Genomic DNA, 17377 nt, shown 5'->3' with positions numbered 1-17377 from the left:
TTTTTTAAGGTTTCAGGGTCATTTCGGTAATTTTAAGGTTCTATGGGTATTTCAGTAAATTTCTAGGTTTAAGCTGCATTACGGTCGTTTTTTAGGTTCTAAGGGCATTATTGTCACTTTTTAAGTTACAAGGTTATTTTAGTCATTTTTTAGATTTCATTGTCATCTAGGTAATTTTTTTTAGTATCCAAGGGTATTTTGATAATTTTTTAGGTTTAGAGGATATTTCAGTCATTTTTTAGATTTTAGGGTCATTTCGGTCACTTTTTAGGTTTTAAGGATATCCCAATAATTTTTTAGAGTTTCGTGGTTATTTTGGTAATTTTTAATTATTAGAATGTGTTTTGGTAATTTTAGTATATTTAAGGGTATTTTGGAATTTTAGAAACTTTAGGAGTATTTTTGTTAGATATATTCGTTGATTATTAGGTAATTTGGTGGGGTTGGGTTGGGTTGGCAACGCCCATATGTAATGTTGATACAGCTTAATGTGACAATGGAACTGTCAAATGTAAGTAAAAAAAAAAAAAGAGAACCATTGAATGTGACAAAAGTACAGTCATATGTAATATTGGTATTGCTTAATGTGATGATAGAACTGTCAAATATGAGAAAAAAAAAATTAGGATATCACCAAATGTGACAAAAGTACGGGTAGAAGTGATGTTGGTACTACACAATGTGAGGATAGAATCGTCAAATGTGAGAAAAAATAAATGAACCTTCAAATATGACAAGAGAACTGTCACATATGATGTTGGAACTGCACAATGTGAGGATGAAACTGTCAAATGTAAGAAGAAAAAAAAACCACTGAATGTAACAAAAGAACCGTCACATATGATGTTAGAACTGCACAATGTGAGAATAGAACAGTCAAATATGAGAAAAAAATATGGGAACCACCAAATGTGACAAAAGAACCGTCACATGTGATGTTGGAACTGCACAATATGAAGATGAAACCATCAAATGTAAGAAAAAAGTAAGGGAACCACCGAATGTGACAAAAGAACTATCACATGTGATGTTGGAACTGCACAATATGAGGATGGAACCGTCAAATGTGAGGAAAAAGTAAGGGAAACGCCAAATGTGACAAAAGAATTGTCACAAGTGATGTTGGAACTGCACAATGTGAGGATAAAACCATCAAATGTGAGAAAAAAAATAAGGGAACCGCCAAATGTGACAATAGAACTGTCATAAGTGACATTGGAACTGCACAATGTGAAGATGAAACCATCAAATGTGAGAAAAAAATAACCTGATATAGCAGGTTACCTAGTAGTGGGTACTGTACCCCCTTTTTTTTGGGGGGATACGGTAGAATTACCCATAAAAAGATTAGCTGATGTAGAAATCGAGTAATCAAATACATTATTTCATAAAAAGATTAGCTGATGCAGAAATCGAGTAATCAAATATATTATTTCAAGGTTTGACCATTTATTAGTATGAATTATACACACAGCCATAGGGGAATGCTTAAGGAAAACTAAGGTTAGACTTAGTGTTCTTAATTGCTGTGTAGATTTAAATAGAAAAACCCCATAGGACTTTGTCAATGTTTCCAATGCTTAAGCCTAAGCCAAATCGTAATAATGCTAATATTACACACTTTTATATACACTTTATTACAATTATTTAACGTGATACATTGTGAGTAGTGGAAAAAAATGTAAATTCGCGTGATAGTGACAGACAACAACCAATCACAACCTACCACGTTAATAAAAAAATAAAAAAAATTGTGCAAAAGAGTATGTTATTAACATTATTTATCGGAGCAAGACTTAAGTACAGTATTTAGTTGCTGTTTCTTAAATTCCTCTCTTAATATTCCGTCATGTGACTTTTTTCTTATGAATAGAAGTGTATTTTTCAAGTTAAGTAACCACATAACAGAATTTTAAAATGAGAACCTAAGAAACAAAACAACACATAAGATATTGTACATAAATTTGGTCCAATTTACCAAGTCGCCCATTGCATTTAAAGTTCAGTGGAGAGCAATAATGTCCTAGCTCCATAGGCCACCGACTATAAAGAAAACGATAGTTGACAAGCTTTTCTAACAGTGATTGGCATTTGGCATTAAATTTAATCATTTATTCTTGGATCTTTTGTTTTTCTACAAGTGACGAAAATATTTTAGCCCAGTGAGCCTAACCTTCTCTGATCTCCTTGACTTGATTTGTGACCAGAGATTGTTTGGGTCCATTATCTCTCCATTTTTTTTCATCAATGAAGTTGTTATTTGGCCCCAAAATAAAAAAAAAATCCAATTATTATGCTTTATTCGTCATCGTCTCAAAAAAATTTTAAAAAATTATTTTTATATTCATCATATCCCATTCAATTATTTTTATTTCTTTTAGTTTAAGAAAATAAATTTGGTTTTGTAATTGTTATTCCTTAACCTACATAATTAACTATTAAAAATTTCTCCTCCTTGTAAAAGCTCTTTTTCTCATAAAGGTGAGCCCTTCTTACCACACTGCCCTCTTGGTGGTGGTGGACATGGATTTCAAATCCTTAGAAAGACTACAGAAGATCTCCTTAACAGAGGAGGAGGAACTTGAAATCAAGATACGAGTGCACCATCGCAAAGAAATTTTGGAAGAGTGCACCCTTAGCATTCTAGGACGCTTTTTGAGCGATAAACCGTTCAATCTTAGAGTGGCAAAAAACTTGCTTCAAACAGTATGGCGAATGGGCAACGACCTAAAGATAGTGGAACTAGGGGAAGGACTTCTCCAATTCAAGTTCTCATTGGAAAGCCAGTTGAAGTGGGTTATCGAGAACAGCCTTTGGTGTTTTGATAACCATTTACTTGTCCTTAGGAGATGGGAGAAAGGAATGACTGCAATGAACGTTTCTTTCCCCAGGATTCAGCTATGGGTTCAAGTTATAGGGTTCGCCCTTTGACTTGATGAACGCATAGGCAAGTAAGGTGATAGGTGAGGGGCTTGGGGACGTCTTGGACGTGGATGTCAAGGCATTTACCTCAGACCAATCACGCTTCCTTTGAGTAAGGGTTAATCTACCACTGGATAAAACCGTTGTGACACGGAGCCCTGGTGATTAGCCCGAAAAGAGATAGGGCATGGGTAGGACTCAAATATGAGAGAATTGTGGGATTATGCTACTCATGTGGACGATTGGGACATGAAATGAAAGCTTGCACTCACAGACGACCAAGCGATAACGCCGCAACCAACGCTGAGACCCCATATAGGGAGTGGCTGAAAATAGGTGGCAGACGGCGCATGGAGGAACCCTCTCAGGGCAGTGGCGGCACACAGTCTAGGGCTTCACCCCAAGAAGAAAACCCTAGTAAGCTAGCTACAACGACGGTTACAAACTTGGCAACCCCAGCGGATATTGCGATACCAAAACTAAACCGCGACAAAAAAGGAAAAGATGGAGTAAAGACGGAAACGGAAACGTAGTTAATACGCGTGGACCAGTTTCAAAATTCTAATATTGAATGCACTGATAAGGTAACCAATGAGTATGAGGGATACAATCCCATGAATTTAGCACAAGCCCAGGTCGAAAGGAAGGACATGCATGAGCAATCTGACGTGGCTTTGGAGGTGGAGTCAGACCTTAATATCCACAAGAGTCCCCACGTGACTAGCATGAGTCCTAACTACACCAAGCAACCTAAGTGGACTAGAATTGTATGCCCACAAAACTATGACAACTTTGATATTGATGGGAAATCAAAAGCAACAGTGGGCCGAAAGAGAGAGCATGCAGACTGCGGACTAGCAACTGAACTTGACAAAACCAAGGATGGGAAATGGATCAAAACTGTGGTGGACCTTCCTTACCCAATTATCTCAACGGTGGAGGCTGCGTTGCAACTCCGCCAACCACAATGATCATCATAAGCTGGAACTATCGAGGGCTTGGAAACCAACGGGCAGTGGATGTACTTACTAATTTGGTGAGAAGTAAAGGTCTCACCATTCTGTTTCTTATGGAAACAAAGCAGTCGATTGTAAAGATGACGAAAATTTGTGGTGGTCAAAATTTCCAGTTGGTTTTTGCAGTACCTAGTGATGGAAAGTTTGGGCATGTTTTGGAAAGCGAATTGTAACCTCCACATACAAACTTTCTCTCCTAACCATATTGATGCACATATTTTGAATGAGAACCAACAACCATGGCGATTAACTGGTTTTTACGGTTACCAAAAAAGTAGTCACAAGCATGAATCTTGGAGATTGCTTAAACACTTGCAGGCTAGGTCTTCATTGCCATGGGTCTGCATTGGTGATTTTAATGATATACTCCACTCAGATGAGAAGCAGGGCCGACTACCTAAGCCTTTTGCACCAATGTTAGCCTTCAAAGAGACACTCCTGCAATGTGGGTTGGAAGATCTAGGGTACCAAGGATATACTTTCACTTGCCGTAATGGCCGACCAGGCAATGCTTTTGTTGAACAAAGATTAGACTAAGTGTGCACTACCGCGAAGTGGCAATACCACTTTATCCATGCCAAAGTTTTCCATCTGCAGGTAGTATATTTTGATCATGATCCAATTCTCTTGAACACTCACTATCTTACCCAGCAGGTTCGGTCTCAACGGAAACGACTCCAATGTTTTGAAGAACGGTGGGCGTCACATGAAGGTTGTGAAAACATAATAAGGGAAGCTTGGACACAACACCATCCGGTGGGTAGCCTAATATTCCGATCTTTCAAAAAGATTAAGTTTTGCCAAGGGCAGCTAGTAGCTTGGAGCCGGGACATCTATGGCAACACAAAACATAGGTTGGAAGCGAAGCAAAGTGCACTTAAGGAATTGGCTGGTAGGGGGTACGGCGACAACTTGGAGGAGATCAATAAGGTGGGGGGGGAGATAAATGAGATACTCCATCAAGATGAAGTCTCAACGGCAACAGAAAAACCAGATTAATGGATGATAATAGGTTGTGGATAACGGAGGAACCAAATATTAGGAGAGTGGCAGAGGATTATTTCCAAAGAATTTTCTCCACCTCTCACTCGAGCAACATGGATGAGATTCTTGAGGTAGTGGACAAGGTAGTAACGGATGGGATGAACTAGGACTTGCTTCGGCCTTTTGTTGGGGAGGAGGTACGTTGGGCCTTGTTTCAGAAGCACCCGTCGAAATCGCCAAGCCCGGATGGGATGTCACCTTTCTTCTTTCAAAAATTTTGGCATATTATTGAAGTTACAGAGTTAGTGCTGTCAATTCTAAATTCAGGTCATGTCCTTAGCAAGATGAACTACACACATATCCTACTCATCCCCACAAAGAAGGACCCTCAATGTATGGTAGATTACCGACCCATCAGTTTGAGCAACATGGCAAGTAGAATAGTTTCAAAATTTTTGGCTAATCGAGTTAAGCCTATTCTACCTAACATCATTTCAGATTCCTAAAGCGCTTTCGTACCAAATAGACTAATCTCAAATAACACCTCAATAGCGTACGAGATGCTGCATAGATTAAGGAATAGAAGACAGGGCAAGGTTGGCCACATGGAAATTAAGCTCCACATCAGTAAAGCATACGACCAAGTCGAATGCAAATTTTTGCGCAAGATAATGCTCAAAATGGGGTTCTCGAGTAGGTGGGTAAATCTGGCCATGCAAGGTGTATCCTCAATAAGCTATTCGGTGCTCATCAATGGATAGCCTCAAGGTTTTATCCATCCAACACAAGGAATAAAATAGGGTGACCCACTATCACCATATTTATTCTTGTTTTGTGTGGAGGGACTTTCGAGAATGCGCCGCAAGTCCATTGAAGCACAACACACACAGGGCATCATGTCTTGCCAAAACGAAGTTACAATCTCTCACTTACTTTTCGCCGATGATAGCCTACTCTTCTGCCCAGCCACCCCGACTGAATGGCGTCGTCTACTCCACATACTAGGCACATATGAGAGAGCTTCTGGCCAAGCCATAAATCGACAAAAAATGGCATTATTCTTCAGCCCAAATACAGATAAAGGAATATGAGAAAGGATTCGGAACATGCTCAATGCTCAGATAGTGACTGATTTTGAGAGATACTTGGGCTTGCCGATGGTGGGAAGAAAGAACAAGGTGAATACATTCAAAAAACTAAGAGAGAGAATAGCAAAGCGAGTCATTGGATGGAAAGAAAAAACCATTTCGAAAGCAGGAAGAAAGGTCTTCATCAAATCCATTGCGCAAGCCATACCGACATATTCGATGAGCCTCTTTAAATTGCCAAAGAACCTTTGCAATGATATTAACTCTATTATTGCGAAATACTAGTGAGTACAAACGAGTGACGAGAAGAAAGTACATTGGATAAACTGGAAAAAGTTATGCGACCCGAAGCAAAAAGGGAGGATGGGTTTTCTGTATATATATGCTTTCAACTTGGCCATGCTATCCAAGCAAGCGTGGAGGCTAATAAACCAACCAAACTCTCTATTATGTAATGTATACAAAGCTAGATACTTCCCTGCATGCTCATTCTTAGAGGCAGAACTGGGGTGCAACCAGTCATACATGTGGCGGAGCCTATTGCAAGCACGTGATGTAATACTGGAAGGGTCAAGATGGAGAGTAGGGAGTGGAACCTACATAGACATTGAACCATCAATGACTGCCTTGAACCGCAAGCTTTCGTCGAGATGGACCTCGACTAGTGAAGGTTAGAAAACTAGTGGATAAAGACACAAAGCAATGGGACAAGAATAAACTAGCCTACTGGTTTGAGGACCACACAATTGTAGATATTTTATGCGTCCCAGTGACAAATTTGCATGCAAATGATGTACTAGAATGGAAAGAAAATAAATCTCAGGTATTCTCAGTAAAGTCGACATATGGAGTAGCACTAAGGTTGCTTAACCCGTTAAATGGGGAGTACTCTTTGGCTGTTGCAGATGAACACTTGTGGAAGTCAGTGTGGTCCCTAAATTCCCCACCAAAGGTGAGAAATTTTCTGTGGAGAGAATGCTCGAACATTTTGCCAACCCAACACAACCTGCGAAAGAAGAAAATGCAAATAGACCCTATTTGTGCGGTGTGCCAACAGCAGAGTGAAACAATGAAGCATATATTATGGGAATGCCCTCTGGCCAAGAATGTATGGGCACTGGTTAAGGGACATGTCCAAAAGGGTAATGCTCAGATCTCAGACTTCTTCATGCAAACATGAAGTATGCTCGTGAGGCTCACGTGTACAAAGATGGAACAATGGGCTACGATAGCATGGAACATATGGAATTCACGTAACAAAATTTGTTTTCAAAACACCCACACTCGCCCAGATATTATTCTTTATGGTACCACATCTCTTCTACATGAGTACCAGACTCTAGTAGCTACCCAACAGACACATTAGGCCATGGATGGGCTATTTTGCTATAGTGTAGTCATATGTATTGTTTTTTACATCTCTTTTCGACTGCTTTGCTGTAGGGCAGTTTAGATGGAGTGTTTTTTTTTTTTTTTTGGGTCAGTTTCTCTATCTTGTCCTGCTGCGAGGCTAGGGTGTAGCCTTCTGTGTCTGCAGGACCCATTATTATACTTCTTGTACCTGTTTCTTTATTTAAATATACTGATTCTATCATCTTAGTTGAAAAATAAAATTAATTACAACTAGCTTTTTCACATGCGCTTCACACTTGCTGAAGAAAACCCTTTTTTTTTCTTTTTTTAAACATATAAGTGCTTATAGGGTATGAGGGATGAGAGTCGGGGTTCAAATCTCCAGGAGAGAGTTTCACACACATATACACTTAAATTAGTTTAGAGTTAAATTTCTATCTTGTATATTTAAAAAAAAAAAAAAAAACACTAATGTTATAAACATGTAATAAATCATGGGAGATTCTAAAATATACATTTAGTAATGAATTCATGGACAAATTAAAATTGTTCAATTTACTTATATGTCCTCTTTATTATTCGCATCAATCCTTGTTTAATAAAAAAGTACCACATTTTAGCCAAATAAGCCAAAAATTTACCTACCTTAGATCAGTGACGGAGCCACTTGAAGATCGAGAGGGGGACTTGGCCCCTTCAAAAATTTAAAAAAAAAAATGGAAATATCCTAAATAGTTTGAAAATTTTTAAATAACCTTATCATTTTGGCCCCCCATACCTGATAATTTACATATTTAAGAAAGTCTAAAAATAAACATAATTTTCATTTAAATAAAATACAATCCATAAATACATATGTTAACAAATTACAATAATTAAACCTTCAGCATCTTTAAAATTAATACATTAGTATTTTTAACAATTACCTCAACAAATAAAAGGGAAAAAATTCTAATTTTCATCCCAACACATCTAGGGCTTACTTGTACTATAGCAGTAGAATAATTGAAAAATCAGAAGTTTTGTTGATGTGCCACACCACCAAGTCCCCCACACAGTTGTAGAAACATTTTGCCTCATACATGTGACTCTGTGTGTGTGTGTGTGTGTGTGTGTGTGTGTGTGTGTGTCCAAGTCCCCCACACAGTTGTAGAAACATTTTGCCTCATACATGTGACTCTGTGTGTGTGTGTGTGTGTGTGTGTGTGTGTGTGTTGGCCGTGTTGGCCTTGACGTTTGCCTTTTCCTTCTTCTTTTTTTTCTTGTGTGTGTGTGTGTGTGTGTTGGCCTTGACGTTTGCCTTTTCCTTCTTCTTTTTTTTCTTTTCAGTCCTTTCCTTTTCCCTCCCATTGGTGCTATAGTTTGTTTACAATATAAAAAGTAAAAGTTTTGTACTATGTGACTAAACTAGACAAGAAAGAATGAAAGATTAAACCTTCTATGGGCCTCTCATCCCCTAACTGTGCAATGCTCTGTGCCCCTAATTGACTGGGACCCCTTGTTTTTAACTCTTTCTCAGGTACTTTGCATTTGCTTTCTTTTGATTTTTTTTTTTTTTTTTTTTGAGAAATGCTATGTCCACAACATTTTCACAACAAAACCTAAGTGGCAAGTTATTACAGGTTGTTATTGGTGAAGGCAAAAAAATAATCTTAGTGATAGATTCAAATAATAACCAATAATAACTAACCACCTATAATTTATTGTGAAAATATTATGGACGTAGCACTTATCTTTTACTTTACTTTTTATTTGCTTTCTTTTTTATATTCCTTATAATATATTATTTATTATTATTGATGATGGTGGAAAATCAGTATGCTGAATACTCTAGGCTTCAACGACCAAGGACCCTCCTATAGTTAAGTCAATTTTCTCTCTAGAACTTAAGTTTAGTGAGTGGATGAATAGTCGAACATACCTTGGTTTAGTGAGGATTGGTCCCTTTTATAGAGAGTTTGGAGTGGGTCTACTTGTTAGGTGCCACTAACATCGTGGGAGATGTGTAGACTTAATGGGAAGAGTTGAGCGAATTTTAAGGGATTCACCCCACATTTCGAGATGAAAGATAGTGGTCTAACCATTTGAGATTATGGAAAAAGTTCAGAAATTTACTAAGTGTTTATTGGTCATCCATATCTTCCCATGGTGTGGACGACCATAATCTCTTTGGACAATTGGTGACATGTTTGGACGCTACTGGTCTTGGAGGACCATTATGGACGAAGAATATTTGTTGTAGATCACTGTCAATTATAATAATCAATATATTATATACCGAATGGCATTATAAATTATAAATGTACTTGATTAGTTGATTAAAATATACAGTATATATTACTATATTAACATTTCATAGTTGATTAAAGATATTAAATTGTTTTGCCAATCTTGTCTCATGATTGTTTAATTTTAATTAAATACACTTTTGTTTATAGCACATATTAAGTTATGAAGTATTGTACATTACTATTTTACATTTCATACACACACACACACACACTCAAAAATTATATATGCCCCCCCAAGATAAATTCCTGGCTTCGCCACTGATTTTTTTTTTTTTCTCAAGTTGCACGATTTAACAATAATTTAAAACAAATTTAAATTCTATTAATACTAAAAGTCTATTATAAAAAACTTCTAAATTTAAATCCCACACATGACACAACCCACGTTTTTGTTTCTGTTTTTTTTTTTTTTTTCCTCAAGTTACATCTTATTAAATTAATATTTTATTAGAATATTAAGCTACAAAGCTCTTGACTAACAAATCCATCTTACTTATTGTTTTTTGCTTCTGAATTTGCATACAGGATATTATGCCAAAGGAAGTTTACTATAAAGAAGCAAAACAATACACTTATTTAAGTTCTTAGTTCTCTTATGTAAATTTTTGTTTATTTTTTTATATTCTCAAATCTTGAACTCTTTTGTGTATGTTTTGATTTTCAATTTTGGTTATTATATTTAATTTGTGAATGTGTTAATTTTTTCAATTAGATTATCACTAGGAAAAAATCGATATTGAGGAATTATTTTGTTTATTTTTGTTTGTGTTTTTTTTTTTTTTTTTTTTTTTTTTTTTTTTTTTTTTTTTTTTTTTTGTGCTAATATTGTTTGTGCTGGTTAGGACATAGATTAAACATAACCCAAATAGGAATGATCAAACTCATTTCATATCTTATATTAATAAATTAACACAAAATACAAAAAGAATTTTAAATTATAAAAATAGATAAACATTGATAAAGTCTAAACTCTAAATGATCAAAGCTTAAAGTAATTCATTTTAGGCTAAATTTCAAAACTCATCCTCTAAATTTCACTACCTTTCATTTCAGTCTTCTAAGTTATCCATCTGTCATTTAAGTCCTTTAAGTTTCAAAACACCTCAATTTAGACTTCCGTTATCTTGTTATCTTACAATGAGTTCACTCCACTGACATTATCTACAAGAAAGCCCTTGGAGAAGGGATAGCAAAGGTCAAGCCTTTTATGGAATTGAATTTTCAAATATGTTACTGTCTCACAGTGCTTAATGGGTTCTAACTGGCAAAAGATTGGGAATGGGGGTGGGGTTTCTTTTTTTCAATTTTACGGAGGTGGTGGGTTTACCGAATAGTTTTTTGTTTTTAATTTTTTTTTTAGGAAATAAATAATAAAATAAAAATTAAATTTTTAATTAAGGGCAAAATAACGTAATTTTGATAATTTAACAGCAAGAGTGGATGGCAAGATAACGGAAGTCTAAATTGGGGTGTTTTGAAACTTAGAGGACTTAAATGACAAATGTCAAATTTAGAAGACTGAAATGAAAGGTAGTGAGACTTAGAGAGTGAGTTTTGAAATTTAGCCTTCTTTTTATTAAAATTATTTACTTATTTACTTATGTTATAATTTATTATTACTATTTATTAAATAATTTAGTTTTAATTTTTTTGAACTTACACAAAAAAATTCCACGATAAAAATGTTCTAAGAGCATTCACATCAGTTCTTCTATAATACAAAAAGCTATGAAATTTACACAATCGTGCTCCAAAACCTCCCACACTAGTGGATGTATAAATGTGCGTATTTGCACATTTGCTACAGTAACTGTGTATATATATACACAATTACTGTAGCTTTGCATTATTTTTTTCTTTTCTTCTCCCACGTTCGATCTGCTGTCTCTCTCATTTTCTTCTTTATTTCTCTATCTCTTTCTCTATCTTCTTTCTTCCTTGTTCTGCTGATACAAGTTGACCACCACAAGTAAATATGATGTAGGCCCATCGGTATGTCGGGAGCTCAAAATCATAGCCAATCAAGCCTATCGGTGGATAGGGTTGCTTTGGTTTTTGAGCATCTAGTTGTGGAAGGATTTTGGCTCAGTTGATTTGTGCAATGGGTTGATTTGTGTAATGGAGTGGATCAAGCTATGAGAGAGAGAGAGAGAGAGAGAGAGAGAGAGAGAGAGAGAGAGAGAGAGAGAGAGAGAGAGAGAGAGAGAGAGAGAGAGAGAGAGAGAGAGAGAGAGTTGGGTTTGGAAAGGAAGAAGAGAATGGTAGTGGAAGAGGAAAGAAGAGTCCTGGGATTGTATTCGAATGAACCTATTTTTTGAGTGTTAAGGGGGAAATTAATGTCCTCGAATGAAATTTGGGGAGGCTAAGCCGAAACTCAATGTTAGGCTCTAAGATGAAACCCAAAGGGGTTATTTGGCATGGTGATTAGCAAGAATCCAAAAACGTAGGGCTGGCCAGGAGGCAGAATGGCAGACTGCTCATCCTAGGATTTGGCTATAAATGGAAAATTTTCTCTTGGGGCTGCCTCGCTTCTTTGGGCAATATGACACATGGATGAATATTTGGGTAATCTTGCATTAAATGCTAAGATTTCTAAGGTTGTGTTGAGCCAATAGGATTAAGGCAAGTATTAAGGAAGAATCTTGGTGCTGCAACTAAGATTTGGGCCCTAGAAAGTAGGATTTAGCACCCCAAGCCAGGTTTCAAATTTTGGTCCTACTATAGAGGATTCTGCTGGAGATCCCTTTATACGCTCCAAACCACATTTTCCCAAATTTTTCCCTTTAGGATTCATGGGCTTGGCACATGAACCAATTCTTGAACATTTTTGGCTTTTATAGAATTGATTTGTTGAGATTTGAGTAACTTGGTTACGGCTTCCTTCCATTGGAGATAGAGCTTTGAGGAAGATGATGAAATCCCAGTACCCATTAGATTTTAGCTATTAGTACAACATCTGGACATTGTTCATGTTAGGGAGACAAGGGCAAAAAGTTGATGGGACAGCCCTTAGTCCATTCTTAGAGATTTGGTTGTCCCTTAAGGAAATCTCCAACTGAACCTTAGTCAAGGATGAACAAGAAGGAAGCTGGCTGGCTAGTTCAGTCCTCTGCCTTGGCTAGAACTTTGGATTGGGCTTGTTCACGTGGGTTGGACCCTTTGGCTGGGCTGTGCTTATGTCCTTTTTCTCTGGGCTTGTTCTCCTTCTATCACATATTTGGACCTACAAAATGGACATCATTGACATAATTGCCATGGGTTTTCATCCCTCATGGACTCTTATTGTTAGAGGATATTAAATGTAGTTTGGGTTTTGATAGATATTTGTAATGTATCTTTGGGCAATGATTTGTAATATTTAAAATGATAGCATAAGCTTAATTATTTCAAAAATCTTTGTAAATAATATTTATTATTTTGAAATGATGAATTTCATATCATAAGTAATGTTTATGGTTCCCAATAATCATGTCATAATTTAAATGATGAGCTTGTAGTATGAATAATTATCATGGAATTATGAATAATGACCGTAGAATAATCATAATTTCCCATGAATTTGGAAACATATGAGCATTCAAGCTTTTTCAAAACAATTGTGGTTATGGGTATAGGTAATTCAATCATATGGTATTTCCCAAGTATTAACAATATTGGATTTTTCACTAAATAGTACCAATGTGAGTCAGGCTTTTAAACATCACCAATGAGAACTGGGCTCTTAACGTTGCCAATGAGAATTGAGTTTTTTGATATTGACAGTAAGAACTGGGTTTTTAATGTTACCAATGAGAATTTGGTTTTTTAATATTGTCAGTGAGAACTGGGCTTTTAATGTTATCAATGAGAATTTAGCTTTTTGATATTGCCAGTGAAAACTGAGTTTTTTTTATATTGCCAGCGAAAACTAAGCTTTTAATGTTGCTAATGAGAATTGAGTTTTTTGATAAATAATTTACCATGAGATTGAACCATGGGTTTTGATTATGGATTTGAATTCCATTGATAAAACTGTTTTGTCATGGCCTTGAATCATTGGGTTTTAAAATATTGTCAACCATAAGTTTTTTTGGGCTTTAAAGAGAATGAGATTTTAACTCGCTTAATAAAATAATTTGGGGATGAATCTAAATTATAGGTTTTACAAAAAATATTGGGTCTTATAACGTTTTATATTTGTAGCCCAATTTTGTGGTGGAAGGAAGAATAGTTGTGGGCTAGCATAATAATAGGCAAAAATATTTAGAGAAACCCTATAATTTGTTGGTGATGTTTAAAAACAAATAGGTAGTATTTAAACAAAAATAGGTGTTAAAAAAAATTTTTAAAAAAAAAAAAAAGGTACCCTAACATTGAGGAAAGAAGTGTCCTTGTTTATCAAACTCTTCGTGGTATTCCAAGCCAAGTACAAATCAAATGAAAGGCAAAGTTTGAAAAGCTAGCCAATCACGTGGGGTAGGAAAATTCTAGGAAGCTTCCTATTTTACAAATACCCCAACATCTATGTTTATTTACAGAAGAACCAAATTGTTTTAGTTTTTACTAACTAATCTAATTAGTCTATTAGGAATTTTCTTAAATGTTTATATTGAAATCATTAAATTAAAAAATATGACCATTATATTTGAATTTACCGCATTGTAATTCAGTCACTTGAACCGCCATTCTGGTTATCGGAGACACCGTATTGGCAACTGATGCCAAAGGTCCAATAACCAAAACTGTCATTTCAACCATTGATGCTAGCGGTCCAAGCACCGGAGACACCACTCTAGCAATGGTCATCTGCGCAACTATTCCAATGGTCCAATTATCGGACCTCCAGCACCAGTGGCTCCGCTACTAGAGCCACTAGTTTTGGTGGTTGCTTGAAAATAAGTTTAAATTAAAAAAGTATAATCATTAGATAAAATAATAAAAAATAAATGAAGAATGAGTATTTTATTGAAATGCCTTTTAAAATAAATAATTTGATATAAATGTTTTGAAAAAAATTATTGTGTAAAATAAAATAAAATAAATTTTTATACTAAAATAGGTGAAAAATTTTACACGGACACGGACTAATATAAATGTTCTAATACTACGACGCCCATGGAACTTACCAAATGGGGCCACTCTAGCATTGCGTATAGCCAAAATACTGTAGTTTACATTATCCAATTACCCAAAATTTCACTGCGTATTGATGATGCACACAAACTTTCGTAGGTGGTAGATCAGCCAGGTCTTGTCAATTGATTGCTTCATGCCATCAACGATGTGCCAGCTTTTTCTAGTTAGCAAATTGCGACTTGTTCATGACCTCCAGAATGGAAAATTGAGCAATAAATTTCAGGAACTCACCCCTCTATAAATGTTATTTTATTATCCATTATCCGGTGCAAGACACAGCGCAAGAAATAAGAATCGGAAAATGATAGATATATTATGGAAATTATGCAAAAGTGAAATTCCAATTTCCAATAACCAAAAGATGAAGAAACTGTCTTAAAAAAAAAATAAAAAATAAAAACCACAATGACAAGGATCCCATGACTCTTATATATAAATTGCATGTAACAAGCAAAGATCAACCAAAGTGTTTCTCAAAAAACTTATGCAAGGAGGTTATACAGCAGTCCAATCTAATTGAAAGTTGTCCAAATCAGAAAATTTGCAAATCAAATTTAGATCTTCATTTTGTAGAAATTAGAGAAGGATATATTTAAAAAACAAAACCATGCAATATAGTAAATCAGATCACATTAACTCTTGTCATTGTCAAATCACATGTCCCTCGTCTCAATCTGGAAAATTGAGATGACACAACTAATTTTATCTTTTTGAATTTTTCCTATTATAGATCTTTTCCAACCCACAGAAAGGTCGACAGAATAATTTTGTTTTTCACTAAATAGGAATGTTTTTTGAGCAAGCACAACTTGATCAACCCATCTATAATGACAACATGTGACTTGGCCAAAGGTCGACAGATTTGGCGTTTGGTTTCTGAAGATAAACCTACCTATTCCTTTATTTAATGGCAAGCCAGCCTGGCCATAGAAGGCAGAGGTGTAGTCAGTGAGTGCTAGTTCCATTGCACATTGCAATGTAGGAAATTTGTAACTACAAATGGAAGGTTGCTTCAATTTGTTTTGGTTTTATTAATTATGTGGGACAAGAAAGCATGTGCAAGGTGCTACAAAAGTAAGAAATAGAGTATTTTTGTCTTGGGACTTCAGATAGTGTTTTTTGTACCCTTCTTATCCAATATTTACTGCGTATTATTTTCATTTACATTTACTATCATGTCCAATTATATGCACCTGCATGTATTTTAATGCAAAATAAATGATATGGGAGAGAGGGAAAATTATTGTACAGTGCCGGACTATACTCCCTCTCTCAGTCTCAATCACGTAGAGGCGAGCCCCATACAGTAGAGATACAATTTTTCAATATTAATTCTTAGGTGTGTACCTATATCTATATGGCTATATCCACTGCGGAGCCGGGGGGATATAAATAATGCTTAAATGCAATTTGCCCCCTCTCAATTTTCCTTCATCTCGATTTTACCCCTCACACAAATGAGAAAGTCTCTCCACTGTTTATGAAAAGCCCATATGTCCATATAGTACACATTACTTTTACGTCATTTTAAAGCTAGAAGAAAGTGGGTCCCACTTAAAACTCTAAGTTTTGTACGTTTGACAGCTTTCATCCCTTTTTAATATTTTGACATTTTTTTTATCACAATTCAGCAATAAATAAAGCTACCTACACAACATTTTTCATAATAAATTTTACAATTATTAAAATATTACATATATGCCTCCATCATACACTTTTAGTACGATAGTCATCCCACAAGTAGAGTATAAAGAATAAGGATTAGAGTTCAAATCTCCAGAAGGGAGTTTCACACACATATACACTTAAATTAAGTTAAAATAAAATTTCTACCTTGTATAAAAAATAAAAATAAAAATATTATCTACAATATTTAGTCGCAACAAATTTTGCTAAGGTTTATTTTTTAAGTTGTTTCGCTTACCACCGATATTATTTTATTGTTTATCATTTACAACTTGTCGATTTAGTAATGAGAAGTGTTACTTCTACTACGTTTTCATAATATTTATACAACAAACTATAGTGGTAAGTTGTTATTAATTCTAATTTAAATTTACCACTAACATTCATTTTTTTCCTATCAATAATAACCTGCCACGTATGATTTATAGTAGATATATATATATATATATATATATATATATAATTAAAGTAATTTAAAAGCAGTAGTAATGCAGTAGAACCAATCAAATACTATATATGAAAGCAATTAAAATTTAGAACCGTCCAAGATGGCGGTAGTAACAAGTAGTATGTTGAAAGTAATTTTTAGAAAATCATGGGAATAATAATCATTGGAAACAACAATTCTAACTTTTGTAAACCATTTTGAAGGAAGTACTTTATTAACAACATTAAGTTGAGAATTATCAACAATACCTTTATCAGAAAGAAGAGCCTGTTGACTAGATTCATCTTCATCTTTGTGCTCATCTTGTTCATCTTATTCATTATCAGATTTATTAAGATTTTTATCAATTTTTAACAATAAAAATTCTTGTTTAAGATCATTATTATCACTTTTAATGCTTTTGCTATGATTGATTCCAGTGCGGATATGAACTGTATCTAAGAAGGATTAGTTCCTTCAAAATATTTTGAAAAA

The sequence above is a fragment of the Quercus lobata genome, chromosome 2 (assembly GCF_001633185.2).
Source record: "Quercus lobata isolate SW786 chromosome 2, ValleyOak3.0 Primary Assembly, whole genome shotgun sequence".
NCBI lineage: Eukaryota > Viridiplantae > Streptophyta > Magnoliopsida > Fagales > Fagaceae > Quercus > Quercus lobata.
Note: the sequence above shows the minus strand (reverse complement) of the source record.